This window comes from Gorilla gorilla, chromosome 1 (assembly GCF_029281585.2).
Source record: "Gorilla gorilla gorilla isolate KB3781 chromosome 1, NHGRI_mGorGor1-v2.1_pri, whole genome shotgun sequence".
Taxonomy (NCBI): Eukaryota; Metazoa; Chordata; class Mammalia; order Primates; family Hominidae; genus Gorilla; species Gorilla gorilla.
In genome coordinates, this window is record NC_073224.2 from 223,014,479 (window position 1) to 223,034,135 (window position 19,657).

General features: G+C 44.7%; 2 non-coding genes and 1 pseudogene across 2 annotated transcripts; all 3 read right to left on the reverse strand.

Moving 5' to 3' along the window:
- Window positions 1–1,224: 1,224 nt before the first annotated feature.
- Window positions 1,225–1,388, reverse strand: LOC115932412 (U1 spliceosomal RNA). The gene has a single exon (XR_004068696.2). It is a non-coding gene; the product is annotated as a U1 spliceosomal RNA (small nuclear RNA).
- Window positions 1,389–7,634: 6,246 nt separating this feature from the next.
- On the reverse strand, window positions 7,635–7,708 carry TRNAN-GUU (transfer RNA asparagine (anticodon GUU)). The gene has a single exon. It is a non-coding gene; the product is annotated as a tRNA-Asn (tRNA).
- Window positions 7,709–7,732: 24 nt separating this feature from the next.
- Window positions 7,733–12,156, reverse strand: LOC109028368 (uncharacterized; annotated as a pseudogene).
- Window positions 12,157–19,657: the final 7,501 nt, after the last annotated feature.

Below are 19,657 nucleotides of genomic sequence, written 5' to 3' on the forward strand. Positions count from 1 at the left end.
TAGAGACGGAGTTTCGCCATTTTGGTCAGGGTGGTCTCGAACTCCTGACCTCAGTTGATCAAAAGTAGGTGAGGTCAGAAAACATACCCTGGGAGAGGCTGGCACAATGCCCAGAACCGCCATCGCTAGGCCTGGGGTTTTCCTCTGTAGCGGAATACTAGTATTCATGTAGTTCAGGGACAAAACCAATTAGATAGTTCTGGGAGTTAAAAAGAGATGCATTTTCAATGCTATTTGAAAAGGGGTATTAAGGAATTTGCCAGGGCACTGACGCGTGTCAGGTGTAAACCGCAGGTTGAGAGAGAGCTAAGTATTTTCTGTCCATGAAGGTGATAAGCGAGGGCCTGAAGAAAGAGGGACTGGGGAGGACACTGGCCCCAGAAATAGGAAAGGGCTTCTTGGGGGTGGGAAGGATGGGTCTGGGTGCTATCTAGAAAGTTGCCTGGCAATGGATGTAGGATGTGGGAGTGAGACATCAAACAAGAAGCTGTCTTTTAAATAAAGTCTGAAGAAAGACTAGATATGTAAACGGCAGGAGATAGTAGGGAAACTGTACCCAGCTCCTGATAAAACTTCCCGCCTTCTATCTCAGGGAGGATCGCAGGGCATTTCCGCCAAGACAGCTGAGACTGCGGTTCTGACCTGCGGGCCTCCATGAATATGCGCTAGGGCACCTGGGGGCCGGCAGAGCCGTTCCCCTACGCAAAGTAAGCGTGTTATGTCTACAACCCAGCGGGGACACTGGGAGCCCCAAAGGCCCTGCTTTCTTCCCAGAGAACAGCGCCCATCTGCATAATTTCTACCTGGCTCTATGAGGTGAGAACACATTCCCCGCTAGCACAGAAATCCTACAAACTCCTGTGGGGGCTGCGCTTGGAAGCAGAGGCTGTGTAAGAGGTGACTGGGGGGTAGGGAAAAACACGAAGATTTCACACAGGGTGAGAACCCAAGAGACTGGAGACCACGGACCAATCCCTGCAAAAAGCAGCCCGGGTAGAAAGTGAAGAGCTGAGCGGACTTCACGATAGGTAACTTGTGTTACAAAGGCTATACGATACGGCTGATACTCGCCTTTTCTCCTATGGCGGAGGAGCGACATGTTACTTTCTTATTTCCCAGCTCTCCACTGTAGAATTAACTTTTAAGACGCCCACAAAGACACAAGCCAATAGAAAAAGAGACATAGCCCTTCGCATACAGTCTATCTTTGAAACTCCAGAATGCCAGGGGAAAGCGCGAACGCAGTCCCCCACTACCACAAATTATGCAGTCGAGTTTCCCACATTTGGGGAAATCGCAGGGGTCAGCACATCCGGAGTGCAACGGATAAGCCTCGCCCTGGGAAAACCACCTTCGTGATCATGGTATCTCCCCTGCCAGGTAAGTATGAGAGCTTGTGCCTCTGCCCCGCCACAGCCTCATGCGCCTCACTCTTTACACACACGGTCACTTGCCCCGCGCACTCCCGAGCCGTTTCCAGCCCTGACACACAGCTGGGATTCTCAGTTCCGATCAGCCGTCCTGAATCCGCTCCCAGGGCAGGGGAACTCCTTCGTGGCGAAGCAGCAAGTGGCGAAGCAGCAGCCTCTGCGCTGCCTCATCTACATAGAAGTCGCCCTCTCCGTGATGTCACCGACAGTGCCCTGCCCAGTCCCCGTCTGCCTTTCTGCCACTCAACCGACCAATCTGCTGCCAGAGCCGCCAAGGGGAAGTGACGTCTGCCTCTCCCTTTTTGCCTCCCGCCTCTGCGTCTGTTCTCTCCCAAAGAAGCTGGTCCTTAGCCTGTGTTAAGGAGCAACCTTTCGGTGGCCAGATGGAGCCGGGGCATCCTTCTTCAAATAATGGCTTTTAATTCGCAGACTAGAATGTTTAGGATTACAAAAGAAACCGGGTCTCTTCACATCCTTATCCTTGTGAGGCAGCATTCCGCTTGCAATTGGAAGCCGTTTAATATCAGAGAGAAACCATATTTATGAAAGTAAAGAGGCTGCTCAGATGACTGCAAACCAGCCTTCCTTACTGGTTTTATCACTGGTAATGTTATAAAGACAGTTGTCCAGTTTCATGAATCTTGTAGGTTTTTTTTTTTTTTTGATGTTTTTTTTTTTTCCAAAATCAGTATTGTAGAAAACTATGCTGCCCCAGAAGAGATGATTGGACACTCTCAAGCGTGGTGCTGGACTTTGTCATCTCTTGCACAGCCATCTCCACACCTTAGTACTTACCTCATGTTAGTTTTTTATATTCTGCAAAGATGAAACCAAAATAATCCAAATTTGACACGAATACCTGGGATACATCTTATTTGAGATGTTTAACAATGTCTGCATCATCTTTTCTTATATATTACGCAGGAAACACTGTGAAGTAAGCAAAGTTGGAATGCCCAAGTCAAAGACCATTTGAATATTTACAAGTAGATTTCAGACAGGAATACTACAGGGTGGTCACAGGATAACAAATTCTAGGCAGCAGATTTACATGACTTGAAGCTATTGGCTGTTAAGATGCTGAAAAACCAGGGTGTGGACCAAGCTGGCTAAGACTGAGTGGACCCAACGTGGTGCTGGATTTGATGGAGGTTTTACCTAGGCCCTCATTATATGCTCATTAACATACTAAATCACACACCCGCCAGTGCCATGACAGTTCTGAGACCAATATTTGACGTAAAAATGGCACCACAGTTCCAAGAAATCTCCACCTTTACCCAGGAATTTTCATGAACATTCTACTCCTTGGTTAAAGAAACCCATCAAGATGAAACCCCAGAACCCATTGTTCTCTCTTGGGTACACCTGAAGTCCCCTTTCTTGAGTGTGTACTTTTTGCTTTGCAATAAAGCTCTTCTTTCACTATCTGCTGACTCATATTTGACTTTGTTCTTGAGATGGTGTCAAGAGCCTGGACACCACGGCTGGGGTCGAGATCCCACCAGTGTCCAGGGACCTACCCCAGCCCACCAGTATCAGATTCTATTCCATTGCTGAAATCACAAAACATCAAGTAGAGAGTTCTCCTTGGAGACCATAAAGTAAAGATTCTGTGGCATGGTGGCCAGTTAGGCCACTGGAAGGCATGGCAAAATATGGAAAATGAGGGATTAGGTGACAGTGTAGTAACTGCTGAATACTAAATACTTGATCCAGGCCCCATTCCCTGGAGATTGACAGGGAGACACATTGTCCAGGTAGTAGTGGAGAAATACTTTCTGGGTATCTGACCAGCCTTTGTGGAAAGAACTGGCACCATCCTGCAGATGTAACTACCTGATGGGTTCTTCCTGCCCAATGAACACACAAAATCAATTCATGGAGACCATGGCACTGCAGGAAAGATTTTCATTGACACAGGCCAGCCACGACTTGTGGGAGACAAGAGTTATTACTCAAACCAGTCTCACTGAAGGCTTGGAGGTAAGGGGTTTTTCAAAGATAGTTTGGTGGGGAGGGGGCTAGGGCTTGCGTGGTGCTGATTGTTAGGGATGAAATCACAGGGGTGTGGAAAATGGCCCTCCTGCATGGAGTCAGCTCTGGGTGGGGGCTAAGGGACTGGTTGATTTTCAGGCCAAATGGTGCCATCCAGCAGTCAGAAATGCCAAAGCCTGAAAAGACATCTCAAGAGGCCAATCTTAGGTTCTACAATAGTGATGTTCTTCACAGCAGTAACTGGGGAAGCTGTGAATCTTGTGACTTCTGGAATAATGGCTGGTAATTATTTAACGAGGCATACATCTTAGTAGAAATCAGGCCCCTTTCATCCTTCTAACTTGGTGGCCTTTCATTCATTTTACAGGGGTAATTTAGTTTTGGGGAAGGTTATCATTTAAACCAGACTTTTTGGCTGTCCCCAACCTTTTTGGCACCAGGGACTGGTTTCATGGAAGACAATTTTTCCATGGAAGGGGGTGGTGGATGGTTTCCGGATGAAACTGTTCCACCTCAGGTCATCAGGCATCAGTTACAGTCTCATAAGGAGTGTGCAATCTGGATCACTCACGTGAGCAGTTCCCAATAGGGTCCGAGCTCCGATGAGCAGCTAATGCTCATGCTGATCTGACAAGAGGCAGAGCTCAGGTGGTAATGCTCGAAAGCCTGCAGCTCACCTCCTGCTGTTCAGGTGGGTTCCTAACAGGCCATGGACCAGTACCTGTCTTGTGGCCCTGGAGGTTGGGAACCCCTGATTTAAACTATAAACTCAATTTTTCCCAAAAATAGCTTGGGAGAAATTGCACAGGGATGAGCAAAGACAGCTAGTCTGTGAGGCTAGAACCAAGATGGAGTCAGCCATGTCAGCTTTCTCTGATTGTCATAATTTTTCAAAGGTAGTTTCTGAGGGACTACACTGGACACATGTATTTGAGGTTGAGCCCAGAGAACTGGGCTCAACCTCAAATACAGCAGGAGGAGTTGAAGATTATAGCCAATTGGCAAGATAAGAAAGTCAGTGGATGGAAAATTACTAAGAGGAACTTGATTAGCTATCAAAGGTGGTTGCGAGGACTCTTGCTAAACTAGACTCAACAGGATTCTTTCCTAAAGCTGGACTTGGCAGGCCAAGAAGTAACAGAGAAAAGGGCTCAGAGGAAACTACTAAGGTTTGGTCAAAGATTGGAGTCCTTGTCAACTCTACATTGAAGCTTCTGCAAATAAACAAAGACCAACCAAACGAAAAAAAGCAAAGCCTATTTACTGTGAGCTTGCTATAGCAGGGAGTCAGTCACTGTTACTTGTGTTTTGGCAGAGACTTGAAGGCAGTCATAAGGGTGGGAAAGCTTTTTAAAAAGAAAGGTTTCAGGGGCCGGGCGTGGTGGCTCACTTTGGGAGGCCCAGGTGGGTGGTCATGAGGTCAGGAGATCAAGACCACCCTAACTAACATGGTGAAACCCCATCTCTACTAAAAAATATACAAACAATTAGTCTGGTGTGGTGGCAGGCACGTGTAGTACCAGCTACTCCAGAGGCTGAGGCAGGAGAATGGCATGAACCTGGGAGGCGAAGCTTGCAGTGAGCCGAGATAATGCCACTGCACTCCAGCCTGGGTGACAGAGCGAGACTCTGTCTCAAACCAAAAAAAAAAAAAAAAAAAAAGAAGGTTTCAGGTATGCTTGGATTGGAGGCTGCCAGCATGGTGAAGCTGTAGATAGATGAAGAGAATCAAAATATTTTACCCCAGAATATATTTCTTTGGCATATTTTAAGATGGCTGTCAGAGAACCAGCAAACAGAAGTAACTCTGCAAAAGTGTCTTCTGTAGGAGAAATTTACACCTGCAGAGAATCTGCTTTAATCCAGCCTTACCTTGTCAGGATTGAGAAATGAAAATAAGCCCTAGTCCCTACAATCAACTGAACGGACTCCCTCTTGGCTGACAGGACCATAGAGAAACCTCGAAAGCTGTTTCTGGATGTGGCAGGCTAGGAGGTTGGACATGCCACCTCAAAACCCTCCCCTCACTAACTGCCATTATGAGGCAGGAGAACAGCAGAGGGAATTGGAAGTTGGATAAAAGGCAGAGTGAGTGAAAGCAGAGAAAGAAGCAAGGTGATGTGGTGGGAGAGCAAGAAGCAAGATAAAAGGCAGAAGTTGAGCAGCCAAAACAAAAAGTAAGATTTAAAAAAGCAAGCAAGGCTGGGCACGGTGGTTCATGCCTGTAATCCCAGCACTTCGGGAGGCCAAGGCGGGCAGATCACCTGAGGTCAGGAGTTTAAGACCAGCCTGGCCAACATGGTGAAACCCCATCTCTACTGAAAATACAAAAAATTAGCTGGGTGTGGTGGTGCACTCCTGTACTCCCAGCTACTTGGGAGGCTGAGACAGGTGCATCACTTGAACCCAGGAGGTGGAGGTTGCAGTGAGCCGAGATTGCACCACTACACTCCAGACTGGGCAACAGAGCGAGACTCTGTCTCAAAAAAAAAAAAAAAAAATGAAAAGCAAGTCAGGACCCCATGGCCAGCGAGATCCAAACCAGTAAAGGGGCAGCTCCTCAGAGATAGGCATGTGCATGAGAGAAAAAAAGTATCTTTAACATGACTCCGTATGATAATCAGCTCACTAAAACTCATGCATATGGACTGCACATCATGCATGTACTTAAAATTATGGGATGCAGCCAATGTGCAAGCACACAAGGGCCAAAGTAACTAAGCAACACGCCTATCAATCAAAAGGCAAACACTGGCTAACGATTAGGCATCCTTGTGAAGAGAAGAAAAAAAAAACACACATAAAAAGACCCAAAGTACATCAAACTAATACTTATCTTACATCCCAGAGGCCAGCCCACTCTCCCCACTCTGAGAGTGTTATTATGCTTAATAAACTTTTGCTTTGCTTTGCTGCTTTGTGTGTGTCATGTACAGTTCTTTGTTTGGGACACCAAGAGCCTGGAAATGCACGGCACCATCTGGCAAGAATTAGGATTTTTTTTCCTAAGGGTTAACAATCCAAGCCTTTGGACAGACTTGCTTCACTGCTGTTATCAACCAACAGCCTGATGCTTTCCCTCCCTTTTGTGGTTTTGACAAAACAAGCAAGCAGCATTCCCTCCTGATAAGAGACCACCGACCTAGGAATGATTCTGGCCAGACTACGGAGGATGTACAGAGAGGGTTTTCATGTCCATTGCTTCAGCTTTTGACGTCAGAGGGCCACAGACTCCACTCTCAGATGATTGCTAACGCCACCATTTTATGAACATGGGCCCCATGGAGAGGCACGCAGCTCAACTGCACATCTGCACATTTTCCTTTTATAAATATTCATATTGGAATATTATTTGGTACTGCTCCCGTGAAAGACACATTTGCAGAACGGACTCACATTAGAAGCATTATACAAGCACTATAATGTAGCAATGGCGCATCCAGCTCTCTACACTATAGAAATGTCTGCAGTGTAGACATTTCCACAATGACGAAAGATATCTGTACAGGACTGGTGACTGCAGCATTCTTTGTAATCCTAAAACCATGAAACCAACATCATCTCAAAAACTTTTTTTTTTTTTTTTTTTGGAGATGGAGTCTCACTCTGATACCCAGGCTGGAGTGTAGTGGTGCAATCTCAGCTCACTGCAGCCTCCACCTCCCAAGTTCAAACGATTCTCCTGCCTCAGCCTCCCGAGTAGCTGGGATTACAGGTGTGTGCCACCATGCCTGGCTAACAAAAACATTTTGAAAAGGGTTAAATAAATCATGCACAGACTGAGGAAAAATACTGTTTTCAAAAATGATGGAGAGGATCACTATCATGATGAAAGATTCCACTGGTCACATTATTGATAGAGCAATCAGGAAACCCAGGCACATCCTGGAGGTAATACTGGACTCCTATTACTAAAATATGAAAAAAATGGAGGCACGTGAATTACTTGTTTAAGCGTATAAGGGACAGAATTAGAATTTTATCACACCAGAAGTGGGTTCCTAGGTCTCTGTTTCAGGATTCCTAAGTTACACAGGTGTAAACCCGGCATTTCAGGAGATACCCGGTTAAGAACCTGGTGGGGGAGGTGGGCGGCCCTTGACATGGATCAGTCATAAATTAGTGGCTTGGGACTTCGGGAAGATAAAATCTTCCCCATTTACCTAGAGATTGACAATGCATGAATGCTTCAAAAGTTCTAATAAACGTCCCTGGGTGGGCTCGAACCACCAATCTTTCGGTTAACAGCCGAACGCGCTAACCGATTGCGCCACAGAGACAAGCGCTTCCAATTCTACTGGTGATATGGGAAGGGCGCACTCACTGAACGTCCTCCGTTCCGTCTATTCCCAGAGCCCGCCCGGCAGGACAGCTGAGCAAGGCCTTGGAAAACCAGAGAGATTAGAGCGGTGAGTCGCGCTGGTCAGGTTGGACACCTGCGCGTTAGGAGATTCTGGAGCCAGAACAGCTGAATTGCCTTCGTCCGCCGTGCCCCTCACCTGCTTCAGAAGCTTCCAGAAACTCCCCGGTCGCGACCCAGCCCGAGCCGCCTGGGGCCCCAAGGGAAGCTGAACGCCCTGTGGGCTCCTGGGATGGTTCTTCCCGTTCTTTGCGCCGCCTTCACCCATTGAGGGAGCCTGTGCCCACCCTGCCCAGTCGCTCTCGGGGCCGCCGAGGAGTTTCCGCTGCCATCTTCGGATCCTGTGTTCCGCACGGGGGCTCCACCCGGGCAAGGATGGTGGCGAGGGTCGCTCGTGGGTCCCCTCGGGGGGAGCAGGGTCTGGTACTCACCAGGGCTCACGACTAGGACTTGTCGAATGAATTCATTGTCGCCTTTAGCTTTTAGTCCTTTGAAGAGCCCTGAGAGCGGAAATCAACAGATTTTTTTCCATGGGGAAGTTCTTTTTACAAATCGTTGATTTCTCAGTACCCTGCAGGGCGGGAAACTGGCAGGGCCTCCGGCGCACCTTCTGCGCGGTGGAGCCGCGGGGGCTCAGCTGGGCGGTGGTCCGGCCCTGGGGCCGTAGGGCGAGAGCAGGTAAAGGGAAAAGCAAAAGCTGGGAAAGAAGACCGGGAGCGGTGGACCAGACATCCAGACCTCCTGAAAGGCGCATGCAGAGGCACAGGGGGATCTTCTGGAAGTGAGAATTGTTTTTGTTTGTTTATTGTAGCAGAATGGGGAAATGGAGAGAGAACCTGAAAGAGGCCCAAACTCGAGGACCTATTGCTCCCCAAGAATAACATCTTCCAGAAGAACTAGACAGAAAACTAGGCGTCTGGGAACCCTGAAATCCTTGGAGGAGTAGCATCATCATGACCCTCTGTGTTCCTTTTGGCAAAGGACTTGCTTCCATTGTTTGTTTGTTCAATTGTCTGTCTTAAATAAATAAAACCCTTTTCATATATCTTTAAACTTACGTTGGTTTTATTATTTCATGATTACAAATAATGCTGCAGTCATCATTCTTGTACACTTCTCAATGGCCACTGGTGTATTTCTATAGGGTGGAGGCCTGGAGAGTAGTTGTTCCAGCGTAGTGTTTCCATAGCTTTTATTTCCTTCCGTTTTCTTTCCTTTGTTGCTTTATTAGCTATAACCGTTTTCGTATTTCACAGGCTGCTTTAGGGTTTCCGGGATACATCTTTAATTTATCATAGTCTGCTTTCTAGTGTCATTATGCCTCCCTTTCTGGCCTTTATCCTAGTGTTATGTATTTTTACTTTATGCACTATAACCTTTGTGATTCATTATTACTTTTATTTATTACGTCAAATATTTTTTGAAAGATTTAAATTATAAGAAAACGTGTAGTATATGCTTTCTAAATGCCATTTCCAATATTCGTTTCTTTGTGTAGGTCCACATTTTTATCTGGTATTCTTTTGCTTCTGCCTGGAGGACTCAAGATTTCTTGTAGCGTGGGTTGGTGAATTCTTTTAGCTTTTGTATGTTTTTCAATGTCCTTATTTCACTCACAGTTTTGAAATTTTATTTTTGCATAGAATTCTAGGTTAACTTTTTTTGTCTAGGTACTTTAAAAGTGTTGCCATTTATGAAGCGTTGTCATTTAAAATATCATCTTTCTTTCCTATGTTCGTAAATATGGTGTAAAGCCGGTTTCTTGTGCTGGTTATACAATTTTCAGAATGTGTATTTAAATTTAAAATATTAAATTGTACTAAAAAACTAAAAATATTAATCATGAATGTCCTAGATTCATCTTAAGTTCCAACAGTGCACTTAAAATGTGCCCAACCTGAGGGTCAAACCTACCTGCTGATGTGGAATTTGTGTTTGTGAGACATTCCAACAGCATTTGCTTTCCCCAGCCGCGTGATTTTCCTCACATCTGAATGTCTTCATTGCAAAAGGAAACGTTTTTCTTTGCAAAAATACTTTAAAATATTCTTACTTCAAGTAAGTGTATTAAAAACAAATTTCTTAGTTGCATCCCTGAAATCCATCGAAAGCCCGGGAGAGATAATCAAGTGCTTCAGGACCAAGAGCTAAACAGGGGAGGACAAAGCGGGGCTTCTTCACTAGGAGTCAAGCCAAAGTCAACTGATTTGGTCTCCAATGGAGAACAGAACTCGGTTCACCAGCAACGTGAGGATGCGTCCCAGAGGAGATGGAGTTTCTCTTCATGGTGCCTTCAGATAGGAAATCTAGGATTTTCTTTCTTTCCCTTTGATCTACTTCCAACTCTCCCTTTCTGTTTCTTCAAGACCTTTTTCGGATCCCTGGGTGCGAAGGACCTAAGGGGCCAGTGCCCTTCCCTACCTATCCCTCCTTGACTGGGTGTCTTCGAAGCCCAAGCTCACCTGGAACATTACTGCCCACTGCAGACAGTGAGAGGACCAAGGAGGGCGGTGGGTGCAGTGGGAACCACAGAGTCACTGTGCACCTGCTCCCGTGGGCTCCTAGCAAATTGAATAAATGCCCCCTGAAGCTTCTCTGCAGGTCAGAGGGAAGGGGAGGGTGGCTGCCGGCCTGGCGGGAGAAGCTTCAAGAAGCGTCAGGAGGACCTGGCCCTGCCCCTGGGCCTTGAAGACAGGCCTGGCCAGGCTGATTTTGATGGGTAGACCCAAAGAAAAGTTTCGAGGTTGGCCCAAACCCCGACCCCGAGATTAAGGCTCTTAAGTGTCTGACGGTTTTGAGAATCGTCAGTAGAATCGATCCTGCCTGTATCAGGAGACTTCTTTGCCAAAATTCAGAAACCAAGAAAGAGAAAGATTGGGCAGATCAAAATCTGTAATTAACCAAACAGGAAACATAAGTTTTCTAACACATTGAATGTGTTGTGTGAGAAAAAGACTAGCCTCAAGGAGAACCTGGTTTTTTGGCTTGAGTGTAGGGAAGAATGGAGTTGCCACCAACAGTGGTGCATTGAAACGGCAGGTGCATCAGGCTGTAGATGTGAAGGGATTAAAAATATTTTACCCCAAAATACATTTCTTTGACATATTTTGAGATGTCTGTTCAGAAAGCCAGCTGCAGAAGTAGCCCTGCAAAGTTGTCTTTTGTTGGGGAGATTTGCATCTGTAGGGAATCTGCATTGATACAGCCAAGTCTTTCCTTGTCCAGATCTAGGAAAGATTAACTGAGAGTCTGACACCTGTAAAGGTCTGAAAGAAACTTTTAGGGTTTATTGTCTCTGAGAGCTGCTACCTGTAAGGTTTCATTTACGTATTAAGACCACCTTTGCTAGCCGAGACTCATTTTCTCTCCCTACCATCACTTATCTTGTCCACAATAAACGGATATACCTGTGACTCTGATTGCACCTGGTTTTGGCCATGCTTTGAGCCCTCATTCATTCTGCTACCTCGAGATGGTATATAAGCTTCTGCATCCCATTGTGGGTAGGGGAGGGTAATCAATCTGTGACTCTCCCCATGCACATGTTAGTACATTTTATGCCTTGTCTCCAATTAATCTGCCTTTTGTGACTTGACTTTTGAGTGAAACTTCAGAGGGTTAAGAGGGAGGGTTTCCATTGGCCCCTACAGTTTTGGAGCTGTAAGCAGGATAGGAAAGCTCTGCTCTTCTGGAAGCTGCAGTGAAGAACCCAGGATCTGATCAGCTATCATAAGCATATGAATTTTTTTTACCAGCCAGGCTCCTGGCCTCCTTCTCTGTGTGGAATCTCATCAAGTGGATCGTAAAAATCACTGTTTCTTTCTTTTCCGTCTCCAAAATCTTGATTAATTGGAGAAAAGGATTTGTGAGACTAGTCTTGGGTGTGGTGACTCTGGCGTGCTTTTTGGTGCTTTGTGGAACCAATTCCTATTGTTTAATCCCTTTCTCCCCAGAAATTGTCTGTTCCTTTGTCCTTGTCTCTATGTGTTATTCTGTCATAAAAGGGGGTACTGGTTGAGGTTCCTTCTCATCTTATTTTATGTCCTTGAGAGCTTGACTTGTGAGCAAGTGGGAGCGCTTTCTCTTGGTTTCCACTATCTGGAAAGAGGCGGTAACTTTCAGGTCATACTAGGTGGCCTGTCTGAAAATGGCTGGGAACCCCAGCACACTTTTTGTTCTGACCATGTCAAGCTCTTGGGGTTTGTCTTAAGAAGTCCCATCCCTTTGAGGCTTTTGTCATCTCAATTCTTGTTGCCTGGTTAGTTCTAGGAAAGCTCAATCCCAAGAGGGCCTACCTGGTATCACGGATTCACAGATCTGTGACTGGAAGTCCCCATAAATTTGTGGGTTGCTGGAGGCAAACCTCATCCTTACCCATCTGTGATCTACTCCTTGCATTGAAATTTTTTCTTGCGAGGGAATCTTTGGGATTGCCTCTTGTTTGCCCTTCCCAGAAGGTTAACCTGGAAAATGACATCCTGGGCTTTCCAGAAAGGGGTTATTTGGTTGAATTGCTATTGCAATAATTACACCATTGGAAATTCTAATTGCCAATGGCCTGAAGATGGATCCCTTAAATTAGACACCTGAATTAAAAAAAAAGATTTTAGGGATCTCTTATTTTAATAGTTCATAGGAAGATCACATTAAAACAAACACACATAGTAGTGTCATGGCTACCCTTCAAAATTCTCTTGACAATATTATGTGTGTTGTGTAGGGAAAGAAATCCTCTTGACTAAATTAAAGATCAAAATTTGACCCGAAACAAAGTTAAAATTCTTCATAAGCTCAAACTGCCTGCTCTGGATCCCTTCCAGGATGCACAATAAAGTCTGCTCTACCTTGCAGTTCAGTGCTTAAAGTTCTGTGTTTTGCTGCCATAGCCTGGGTTCGATTTCCAGTCAGGAAACCAGTTTATTTTGGCTTGATATTTGTGTGACTTTTGACTTTTTGGAATGCCCATTTATTGATCCTTTTCCTCTTCACAGGCAGCTTTTGTTTGTTTGTTTATTAATACAGAGTCTCACTCTATCACCCAGGCTGGAGTGCAGTGGCCAGATCTTGGCTTACTGCAACCTCCGCCTCCCAGGTTCAAGTGATTCTCCCACCTTGGTCTCTCAAGTAGCTGGGATTACAGTCACCCACCACCACGCCTGGCTAATTTTTGTATTTTTAATAGAGACAGGGTTTTGCCATGTTGGCCAGGCTGGTCTTGAGCTCCTGAACTCAAGTGATCTGCTCTGCCTGTCTCAGCCACCCAAAGTGTTGGGATTATAGATATGAGCCACCCCTCCTGGTTGTTGGCAGCTTTTGATTTCCTGTCCTTCCTGCTTCCAAAGTTTCTGATGAGAAATCTGTTGATAATCTTATTAAAGATTTCTTGCGTGTGACCAGTTGCTTTTCTCTTACCAATTTAAAGATTGTCTGTCTTTGACTTTTGAAAGTTTGATTATAATGTGTTTTGGTGTAGGTCTCTTTAAGTTTATCTTACTTGGAGTTTGTTATGCTACTGTGTTTGTATTCATGTCTTTCATCAAATTTGGGAAGCTTTCAGCCACGATTTCTTCAAATATTCTCTCTTGCCCTTCTCTCCCTCTTGTTTAGAAATTCCACAATGCAAGGCTGGGAGCGGTAGCTCATGCCTGTAATCCCAGCATTTTGGGAGGCCGAGGCGGGAGGATCACCTTAGGTCAGGAGTTTGAGACCAGCCTGACCAACATGGAGAAATGTCGTCTCTACTAAAAATACAAAATTAGCCAGGCATGGTGGTGCATGCCTGCAAACCCAGCTACTCGGGAGGCTAAGGTGGGAGAATTGCTTGAAACCAGGAGGCAGAGGTTGCGGTGAGCTGAGACAGCACCATTGCATTCCAGTCTGGGCAGCAAAAATGAAACTCCATCCCCCCTCCCACCCCCCCAAAACAACAACAACAAAAAAGAAATTCCACAATGTATATGTTGGTCCACTTGATGGTCACTTAGGCTCTGTTCACTTTTCTTCAATCTTTTTTTATTTCTGTTCCTCAAACTGGATGATTTCCATTGCCTTATCTTCAGGTTCACTGATTGTTTCTTCTGCCTGCTCAGCTTTCTTCAAATTTGATTTTGAATCCATCTAGTTAATTTTTTACCAAAGCAGCAACTATTTCGGAAAAGCCTCCTTCATATTGCAGCCATTGGACATGATAATATATGGGATGTGCTGCCATTTGTTGAGAATCATGTGAAAATTAAGCTTCTGCCCCATCACACTAAAGTTCCAGCCCTGAGTACCCACGGTTTTCTCCCTAGGCTAAGATAGAAAGGAAGAACATGAAATGTGCAGAAAGCATGCTCTAAAGCAAACATGTATAACTTGCCTAAATTGTAATTATTTCCTGGAAGAGGATGCACCTCTAACCTCTACAGGCAGATTATAGATTCCATTGTCCAGCTGTATAATGAATTCTTCTTCTCAGAGAAGAATACCAGAGACTCCCTGGCTTGCCTGAATCAAATTTCTAGAGGTAAACAGTGAAAGGCCACAATATGAAGTCTCTCTCAGATGAGTCCCTTCTCTTGTCACACCCCACAGTAGAAACAAAAGAGGACAGGGAGGCCAGAGCTGCTCAAAGCCTTATAACCCACAATTCTCATAGTTATTCTCAACTTAGAGAGGGCTGCTTTCTAGATGCTCCCCCTCCAGGCCTGCAGACTGCCAGGCTCCAGGAATAAGTAGCTCTGAGAAGTATACTATTTAACTGCAAGCCACTCTCCACTATTGCAAATTGGAGAAAGGAAGGACAAACTTAAAAGGTGAAAAGATTTAAGAGAACAACATGGTGAAACCCCATCTCTACTAGAAACACAAAAATTAGCCGGTCGTGATGGCATGCACCTATAGGCCCAGCTACTTGGGAGGCTGAGGCAGGAGAGTCATTTGAACCCAGGAGGCAGAGGTTGCAGTGAGCCAAGATTGTGCCACTGCACACTAGCCTGGGTGACAGAGCAAGACTCCATCTCCAAAAAAAGAAAAAAGAAAGAAAGAAAGAAAGATTTAAGAGAACAATTATTTTAATTGAATACATTTTGTCAAGATTAAATCAACTTTCCCCAAGAGTGCTGAAAGAATAAGCAATCATAATTTAGATTCTAAGTTACTGGTCTTTGAGAAAGTGTGAAAACCGGAAAGGTGCCACAAGCCAAAAAAGGAGCAAAAGTCCTAATTTTCAAACTGATGAAAATAAAGTACTAAAAAATGGAAATCATCATAGTTCATCTTGGTCCTTGGCAAAATACAAATGTATCGATTCAAATTATAATATCTTAGCTACCCTATTGTGCGTAGGTCTTACCACTGAGGAGAAAAACCAAACCCAAACAAAAGTGTGTTCAAGTTGGCAAAAATGTTTACAAACCTGCAAAATCTCTTCAGCCTATCCCTTAAACTCCAGACTTGGTATTTATTAAGTTCTGCTGTGTACAATACCCACCTTAATATCCATTCTTGCACAAGTTCTGTTAGGTATAAGCCAAGATGACATGAGATTTTTTTTTTTTAAACTCTCATGCCTATGTTTGCTTTTCCTTCCAAAGACCCTTCTGAGTAAGGACTATCATCAGACTACTGGAGTCATTTAGTCACAAGCTTGCCTGAGACTCAGAGCTAGCAATACCTGGGAGTTTATGTCAATCCCACAGCACCCAGCAACCCTGCCTGCAAAATATTGACCCACGATTGACAGGTGCAGGTGTATGAAAGCCCAGCTCCTTGACTTGAGGGGCGCCTTTGTGGTGAATTAAGTTCGGGAAAAGGGAATCCAGAAGCCAACTTTGTAAAAATGCAGATAGATAAATAGAAAGAAATCTTTGCCTTGGAAGTCCAGTTGAGAAAGAGAGTGATTTACTTGAGACTCTGAAAACAGAGACTAAAATCTTTACTTTCTCATGGGAAAGAAGCCTATGGTGAAAGAGAAACAAAGAGAAAGGTAGGAAATAGGGTGGGTCTACTCAGTAGCTTTAAACCACTCTGTCATATTATAAAGCCTGGTGAGGTTTTAACTAACACAAGTGCCTGGACTGGTGAGGTTTTAACTAACACAAGTGCCTGGACTCTACACATAGAGATTCTGATTTAAATGCTTCCAGGTGGGTGGAAGCCACTAGTAGTCTTAAAAAGCTCCCAAGTAATTTTACCATGTGGCTAGAGATGAAAAGGACAATCTATCTACTAGAATCTCAAGTAACCAGTATTGAAGTGCCCCAAATGTGCAGCTACCTCATAGAAAAGACTTAACACCACCCCTTGATGGAATTTGCCTTCCTCTCTCCATGGTCTTGTCTGCATAGCGTGGAAATAGAGAAGAGTTAAAGAGGTAGATGGAGAGATTGGACCTGTAATTTGCCTATGTAGAGCAGTTTCTCAAACTTTTCTGACCACAAGATGCAGTGAGAAATATACAATTCTTTGTGATCAGTTTTTTTTTCTTTTTTTGAGACGGAGTCTTGCCCTGTTGCCCAGGTTGGAGTGCATTGGCGTGATCTTGGCTCACTGCAAGCTCCTCCCTCCTGGGTTCACACCATTCTCCTGCCTTAGTGCCCTGAGTTGCTGGGACTACAGGCACCCACCACCATGCCCAGCTAATTTTTGTTTTTTTTGTATTTTTAGTAGAGACAGGGTTTCACCGTGTTAGCCAGGATGGTTTCAATCTCCTGACCGCATGATCCGCCTGCCTCGGCCTCCCAAAGTGCTGGGATTACAGGCATGAGCCACCGCGCCTGTCCTGTGATCAGTTTTTAAAAAATCTTTTACTATGTGTAATCCACCCTACCTAGAATTTAAATAAAGCCTGTAGTAATAAGCAGTCCACTATATTGATTTCACAACCCCTAAGTGGTTCAGAATTGCAATTAGAAAATTTTTACTTTTGGCCGGGTGTGGTGGCTGGAGCCTGTAATCCCAGCACTTTGGGAGGATCACTTGAGGTTGGGAGATTGAGACCAGCCTGACCAACATGGAGGAACCCTGTCTCTACTAAAAAAAAAAAAAATTAGCTGGTCGTGGTGGTGCATGTCTGTAATCACACCTACTTGGGAGGCTGAGGCAGGAGAATTGCTTGAACCCCAGGGGGTGGAGGTTGTGGTGAGCTGAGGTTGCACCATTGCACTCCAGCCTAGGAAACAAGAGTGAAACTGTCTAAAAAAAAAAAAAAAAGAAAAGAAATAAATTTTTACTTTTGCTCAGCCTTTTTATCAAGCAAAATCCCAAAAGAACATTTACTATAAACATCTTTCTGTGAATCCTTATTTCTGTCCCAGCCACCATGACCCAATAATCTCTAGAGCCTGTTAGTGTTCTCCAGATTGAAGCCTTCCCTCTAACTGCTCCTAAACTCTGTGATGTAGTGGAAAAGGTTTGAGGCCTTGATTCTCATCCCAGGTTTTTCACCTACAGATCATGAGGCCTTAGCCTCTTGACACTATTGTTTCCTTATGGCCAAAGATGGAACTGTACTTGGGTGGTATGTGAGCACCCTGTTGGCTTTGACATTCCAGGGCTCTTCCCTTGGCACCACTCTCTTATTTAAAAGGAATAGGATGTGGACTTAGGCGGGTTATTTCTCTGCAAACTATCCTCTCTTTCTTATGACAAGCTATTTCTGAATGTGCGTATTTGAGGCTAAGCAAATCCCTTCCTGGGAGGTTGAAAGACCCTTATTTCTCTCCAGAGGAGTATTATGGAGAGTCAGTTGATGCTGAGAAGGTGGTAGAGACCTAGCAAACTCATCTGCAGTGGCTTTGAGCAAGGCTCTTAGAATCATAAGCTGGGTGGGGTCCTGTGTCCTACACCACAGGCCAGCTAGCTCATTTCAGGAGACTTTTTTTTCAATCTATTATTACTATCTTCTTCTAGACTGTAGTTCATTACTGGAGATTATCCACTTAGTTGCACTCAGTTTGCACCTGGCCTGTATCACCACTCAGCTCTCACTCCAGCCTCAGGTAACAGCAAGACCTCACCAAAGATTACTGTTTAATTGTATGTGTGTGTGTCTTTGTTTGTTTCAGGTAACAACTAATGTTGGAACTATGAAAAGCTCTTCTCTCCTTTTAACAAAGCTTAGTCACAAACAGTTCCCCAGTTGATGAGAAAAACTAAAACAACAGAACAATTGAAAGTCCAAATCTGCAAGCTCATCTCTGAGAACCGAATTCTACAGCCACTCCAGATTTGTACTCCAAATGGATAGTTTGATTGTAGAAATCACATCCCTTCAGCCTGCAAATGCGATAACGGCCCAAGAGACAGTGACGCCTAGATTCATAGATAATCCCCTTTCCCCCATCCTATATATAACTGGAGTCAACAGCAGCTGGAGGAAAATGGCAAGAACTTGGAATCAAGATTAGGTTAGAGTAACACTGCTGTAGACAGTTTATCAGCTCTTCAGCATATGTCCATTTTCCTTGAAGGATGAGCCTTTAGAAACCTCTGACAATAAAGTTTATTTTACACCCATTCCCTTGCCTATGATTTTTTCATACGAATCACAATTATAAAACTTTCTTGCTCCAGCTAAAAGCAGGAAACTCAATCATGAATGTGTTCACTAAATATATACCACAGAATGATAGCAACCAGTCTGAATGCATCACTTGATTCCAAAATTAAATGTTAGCCCTCAGGGGTGCAACTACATGTATCTCCAACTCTGGAAGCCACAGGCAACATATTCCTGTTTCCTTGCAGGGAAACAGATCTATAAGCAGGGCGGCAGTCTCACACATGTACATTCCTGGGAAACCCAAGGAAACAATGATAGTGACGCAGGGCAGGCAAGCCCCCAAACTGAAAGAGGTTTGCTAATGTCGCGATTGGCTTTCTATGTTATTTGAAGACTGAGATCCCCATGAGGAGTGAAGATAGGTAATGCCTAAGGCTGAGGCATGACCTCACTGGGTCACCTTAGCTGTGAAGTGAGGTCAGTTGTCACCTTGCAAACCTTTTGGTAATCCAAATCTTGGAATGATTCCTTTAAGAATTTAGACACTTCCAATACTTTTCCTGTCCTTGTGGGGAAAGCTTCTATCCACCTGGTGAAAGTGTCTATAAATACTAGCAAATCTTGTAGTTCCCTGTAAGGTGGCATCTGGGTTAAGTCTGTCTGCCAGTCTTCACCATGGTATGTTCCTTGGTGTTGTACAGGTTTAAGCAGGGATCGGGGTATGGGGTGGCTTCCTGAGTGGTAATCCTTTTTATAGTATGGAACAGTCCCTTCCCCAAGAATATTTAGGAAACTAATTTGAATGGAAAATCCCGTCCCAAATGTGAGGAATCATGAAAATGTTTAATTATTTCCCATCTGTCAGCCTCAGGAATAGAGTTTGTTCTTTTCTAGCAACCATCCAGAGGGGTCTCCCTGGAAGCCTTTTACTCAGTCCCTTTAGTTTCCTTAGGGGTATAGTATGGTGTCACTGACACGGATGCAGTACCTGGTAGTAGTGCAGCAGCCTGAAATACCAGGGTTTCCTTAGCTGTGGCCCCAGCTGCTCTTTCCACCAGGGAATTTCCTCTAATAATAAAAGTGTCTCCCTTCTGGTGTCCCCTGCAGTGAGTAATTGTTATTTCTTTGGGAGTTGGACAGCATCTAAAAGTTCAAAGATCTGAGTAAAGTTGTATGTGGGATCCCTTGGTTCTTGATAGTCCCCTTTCCTTCCCTATGGCTGCATGAGCATGGAGCACCAGGAACCCATATTTAGAGTCTGTCAACACATTGACTCTTGAGGTTTTGGTTTTTTTCTTCTTTTTTTGAAACGGAGTCTTGCTGTGTCGCCCAGGCTGGAGTGCAGTGGCATGATCTCAGCTCACTGCAATCTCAGCTCACTGC